We start from the raw sequence: 6,106 nt of genomic DNA, 5'->3' as shown, positions 1-6,106 counted from the left end.
CATGAACTGGTGAGTAATTCCTTGATTTTGCAATACTACCTAGGGATAGGGGTAGGACGATCAATTGCATTTAACTTCTGCTCTATAATGTTGTATTAATTGCCAGGGGAGGCTAGGGATAGCAAGCCAGTAATTAGTATTAGGCTCTTTTCGCCGAGGGATCGGGTTAAGGATAGGTTAAGAAAGTTGCATGGAAATTAATTAATCAAGCTAATAATTCAAGAGGAGTAAATAAGAGGAGCGGATAAGATGAAATTGTAAACCCCCAACAACTCCATTCATCCATTGCTTTCCTCTCGTTAATTGAATCAACTTCATTGCATGTTTATTTTGTATTTTGCATCAACCACAATTAATTTTTATTTTCAAGTCTTACGGTTTTAATTCACGTGAACAATAAGGCCTTTCGAGTCCCTTGGGAAAACGATACTTGGACTTACCATTTATTATTACTTGATACGATTTGGTACTTACCATTAATTTTTATTTTCAAGTCTTACTTTTTCAAGTAGTGTGAATTAATTGAATTTGGCTTGATTTTTGTGTATTTTCATTTTTGTTCTAATAAATGTTTTCTAGGGTTTTGTGCCTAATGTTTGCAGAATGCAGTTTGGACAAGAATTTGATTCTATAGGCACTCAATTCTACCAAAATAGTTTCAACCACTGGTGGGAACCTCATTCAAACATATATCATAGCCAATTTGGGCAATATTCCTCTAGACCGAAAGAAACTTTGGGGGAGGCTAAACAACGTTTATAGCAGGAATTATTCTCGGTGCGAAAAGAAACGTTGGGGGAAGCCAAAGAACGTTTATTGCAGGAACAACACTCTTATGCGTTGAAGTCTATGGGTATTATTAGGGTTAATACTGAAGTTAACTCTAAGGAAGAATGTCAAGCTCCTATCTTTGAGGATGACAAGGTTATTGATGGAGAGAAGATAGAGGAAAAGGAGATAACAAAGGTATTGAAGTCTCTGGGCATTATTAGGGATAATACTGAAGTTATTCCTAAAGAAGAATGTCAAGCCACTATCTCTAAAAATGATAAGGTTGTCGAGGAGGAAAAGATAGAAGAAGAAGAGCTAGAGATATATGAGGAGAAAATAAAGTAAGAAAAGAAAGAGGAAATAAAAATAGAAAAAGTTGTTGCTACGGAAAAGATAGAGGAGATTGAAACAGAAAAGTTGAATGAGAGTGAGAAGGATGCTGAGAAAGGAAAAGCAGTGGTTGAAAGAAAAGAAAAAAAGAAAAAAAAAACATGAAAATAAAGAAAGAAAAAGAAAAAGAGAAAGAGAAAGCTGAGGGAGGAGAAAATTAAGAAGAAGAGGAAGAGAGGAAAGAAAAAAAGGTCATATGAAAAACCCCTCCCTCATAAAAAGAAAAATCATAGGAAGGAAAATAGGTTCAAGTACTTCATGGAGATCTTCAAGAAATTGGAGATTAAGGTTCCTATGATTGATGCATGGAAGTATGTGCTTGGTTCGATCAACTTTCTGAAGAGATTTAGCATAAAGAAGAAGAAGAAGAAAATACCAAGCGAGAATAAATTTAACACCTACTAATAAGTGTTTATGGGGACTATCCCAATTGTTGTACAACAATTTGAATTTCTGTGTTTGTTTTTTGTTTTCCAAATTCTGTCTATTACATTTAATGTGTGCATGTGCATTTGAGTGAGGAAAATCTTGAAATTGAAAAATTTCGGGCAAAGATCAGGAGTTACCAGGAGAAATCACAAAGAGGCAAGCAAGAAAAGTGTGAGAAAATTTCCACTCACCGTCGGGCAGTATCACTTTGCCGCCAGGCGGTGGCGGCGAGACCTAAACCCGAGCTTCTTAAAAGCTGGGTGATTTTAGGTTTTCTTCACTTTGCTTTACCCCTTTGAATTTCTCCTAGCGGTCTCCTTGCACTTTTGCTCTAGATTTGCACTTTCAAGAGGGTTTTAAAGGGATTTTCATACACTTTCTCACTACCCACTCACAAAAGTTTAGTCTTGCTCAAACATTTGGGGTTTGTCTTGGTGGAAGTGTGCATTTAGAGTTCTCCATAATCAATTGAAGGATTTGATGCAAGCATTTCATATCTCCACTCAAGTAAGTTGTGTAATTTCATTCTTTAGTTCCTAATTTTGAAATTGATAATGAACATGCTTAGGAAGTTGGCAAATTAGGGTTTTGAGATTCTTTGCATGGATTGTTGAATTTGGAACTGTTTTAGGCCGATTAAGTTGTTTGAAATTGGTTTGCATGGTAGTAATTAGCATTTGAGTGGAGATTAGGGATGATTTGGTGAAAAATTTTTGAAAACCCCTCGTACCGCCGGGCGGTAGGCCTCTGCCGCCGGGCGGTATTCAAACTTATGCATACTGCCGGGTGGTCCTTTTTGACGCCGAGCGGTCTGCTGTGTTTTTGTTGAATGTTTTGCATAGAGAAAGGGGGAACCTGTGCATTCCCAGTAATTAATTATGTTGGGTTTGAAAGTGTTTGTTGACGTATTAACTCCTAACAATAGATTTCTGTGGTTTGTGGCAAATTGTATTTATTGTAGAAATGGCGTCGGCATCACGCAGAGGAAGAAATACTGGTGATAAAAGGAAGATGCCAGAAAGTTTGAGAGGATTTGACTCTCAAAGGTTCCTCTCCAAACAACATGAGGACCGTTATGCAACTGTGCAAGAAAGGAGGTTGCTGATGGAGAGGAAGGCCTCCTTCATTCCTGACTTGGCTCCTGAATTTGGAGAGGAGATTTTGAGGAGAGATTGGGAGAAGTTGACAACTTACCCTGCACCTGCCAGTGTTGAGTTGGTGAAAGAATTCTACACCAACACTGTGCCTAGAGGAGGAGTGGCTGCTGGAAGATATAGTAGCTTTGTGAGGGGGCAAACTATTAGTTATGACCCCAATACTATTAACAGCTTTTTGGGCACAGAGTGGCCAGGGGAGCAATGTTAGTATGTGGCACATGCTGGTCTGTTCGGTGACGCAGCTGAAATTGAGAGGGTTGTGTGTCTCCCTGGAAGGCATTCTCAGACCAACTCACCAGTGAACATTAGGAGGTTGGATATGATACCCTTGGCACGATACTGGATGACATTCACACATGCCAACATCCAACCTTACTCCCACATTTTGGATGTCACGATGCACAGGGTTCGTCTCATCTTCTGCTTGATGAGACAGATGGAGGTAAATGTCGGCAAAATCATCACCGACGAGATACGAAGTTGTGGTATGACAGTTAGTAGCAGGATGCCATTGGGGCATCCATCTTTGATCACTTTTCTGTGTCAGCAGGCTGGGGTGAACATTGCAGTTCCCCCATATGAGAGACTTAGGAATGCCATTGATGCAGCTTATTTCCACCAGTTCTGTGCTGAGGCAGGAGCAGCAGGTGCAGTAGGGGCAGCACCAAGGAGGCGTCCTAGGAGAGCTGCAGCTTAGTAGGAGCAGGTGCCTGATGAGGTACCAGTCCAGCACGCGGAGCCCTTCCAGATGAGGGACATGTACATGTCCATGATGGAAGCCAGGATGGAGGCCCTACACAGAGGGCAGGTTGCGACTGCTGAGATGATTATTGGGCTATATGACTGATGAAGGTTGAAAATCAGTTATTTTCATATGTCAATTTGGACCGAATTACGCCCTTTACTACTTGGAATGAGCCTAGAATCAAGCAAAACTCAATAAATGAGTCTGTAGAGAGTCAAATGCTGTTTTTAGCGATTTTATGCTTGTTTTGCATTGTTTTGAAGCTATTTTGAGAAAGTAAAGAATGTAAAGATACAGGTCGTTGACTCAAGAAAAGAGCAGAAAAATGAAGATTTGAAGAGTCGACGCACCGCCCGGTGGCACACTTAAACCGTCGGGCGGTCCAAGACGAGGAGTAGGCATGGTGATTGACGTTGGGCGGTTCTGAGGGAAACCCGCACTACAACTCTCCAAAATCAACCATTTACTCACTCATCCTTGCTTCTTCCTTTTTTTCAGATAAAAGAAACCCCCACAAACCCTTCCTTTTTCCTTTTTCTACGATATAAGAAACCCTCACATGGTTGTGTCTCCCCATCTCACACCTTAGTTTGTTTCTCTTCCTTCCACAAAGAAACCACATATGATTTTTTTGAAACCCTTTATCGAGCTCTATATGAGGTGAAAATCCTAATTATTTTCAATTGCATATTCCAGGTGCTTCTTCTTCTTTCTTAATTTTTCATATGGCCCTTAATAATGCCTCTTATGTTCAAGTCTTACGATTTTAATTCACGCGAACAATAAGGCCTTTCGAGTCCCTTGGAAAAACGATACTTGAACTTACCATTTATTATTACTTGATACGAGTTGGTACGCTTGCCAATCCGTTAACATAAGGTGAGCCATACAATTCTTTCTATCATACATTAAAACACCATTTAACTTAGCTATATACCGAGAGAGCTATGTACACCAAGTATAATTTACTCACTTCATTATCATCACATCAACAACGAACAGAGACCAAAGTATGAACATTTCCTACTTCCAATCATAACCACCACATCTCATTAACTTTACAGTCCAATCAACATCAATATACTCATCTATGGAAGCTAACCAAATTATACAAACCACATAATAGGCACTAACAATCGGACAATGTACTAACCGTTCTAAGAAAAAGAAGGCTTAATGGTCGAAGGCCCGTGACACACGAACCCTACACCGTTGTCAATGCACCAGCAAGCCCCTCGTCACGGTACTCGCCTCCTCCACGAAGCCCTCCTGACGCACCAACAACCACAGGGTAATGCACTCCTTTGCCAAGTCGAAGCCCTACTCACGCCGCGACACCACCCTCGCACTCCGCGATAGCACCCCCTCACGCCGCCACACCACCTAAAGACCGACAATGCAAGAACCACCTCAATGTTGACTTCGGTTACCTTCGAAGAAGGAATGCTGCAACTGTGGCTGGGAACCCCCAAGACACGAGAGGAAGAAGGAATGAAAATATAGCTCTTTGCTCAACGAAATCAAAATAGTTTCAGAGGTTCGAAACCCCCAAGACACACAGCGTTTGAAGAAAATTTTCACAAAAATGGTTTCAGAGGTTGGGTGACCGAGGAAGAGTAGGGCTAGAAGAGGGAAGCTTTCACGAAATCTAAGTTTTGGCAGAATGGGAGGCTGAAATCCCAAATTGTTATTTCATTAAGTCTGAGGAATATACCGACGGTCATATACCTTCAGTAAAGTTGTTGACTTACTGGCAAGTGTACCAGATCATACAAGTAATATAATCGGTAATGCTCGATATCGTTCTTCCCAAGAGACTCGAAAGGATCGTTCGTGTGAATCAAAATCGTAACACTTGCAGAAAAAACTAATTGTGATGGATGCAAAGACAGAAAATAAACATGCAATGGGTTGATTCAGTTGACGAAAAAGGCTATGGATGAATGGAGTTGTTGGGGGTTTACAATTTCATCTTATCTGCTCCCTCTTATCTACTCCTCAAAGTTTAATGAGCTTGATTATCTAATTGTTATGCAAACTTTCTTGGCCTACCCTTAACCTGATCCCTCGTCGAAAAGAGCCTATTACTAATTACCGGCTTGCTATCCCTAGCCTCCCCTATCAATTAATAATGCATTAAGAATAGAAGCAAAAACAATTGATCGTCCTACCCCCTATCTCTAGGTTCGTATTGCTTAATCAAGGAATTTCTCACCAGTTCATGACAGTACTGTACGTTCCCGTATCAATAGAGACAAACAACAATTAACGAATGAGTTAAACGATAAAAGCATTAAGCGTAGATGAGAACCCAACAATTGACCATCAAAGCATATGAAGAATCATATAAATAAACAAGAGTTTCAATAAAAGAGAGTTTTAAAAGATTACATTGTTTCCCCCAACAACAAAAGGGTTTAGTTCACCATTGTCATGGTGAACCTAGATGAAAATAAATGGAAGAATGGAAAAGCAAATCCGCCTCTAATCGCGCCACCGCCTGGCGGTAGGGGGCCACCGCCCGGTGGTTTGCCTCTAATCGCAAATCCGCCCAGCACCCACACCAGGTGCCTTCTCCTCGCCTTGGACCGCCCAGCGGTGAATTTTGCCGCCG

Source organism: Vigna radiata, unplaced genomic scaffold, assembly GCF_000741045.1.
Source record: "Vigna radiata var. radiata cultivar VC1973A unplaced genomic scaffold, Vradiata_ver6 scaffold_407, whole genome shotgun sequence".
NCBI lineage: Eukaryota > Viridiplantae > Streptophyta > Magnoliopsida > Fabales > Fabaceae > Vigna > Vigna radiata.
The sequence above is the reverse complement of the archived record's forward strand: the minus strand, read 5'-3'. Positions refer to the sequence as shown.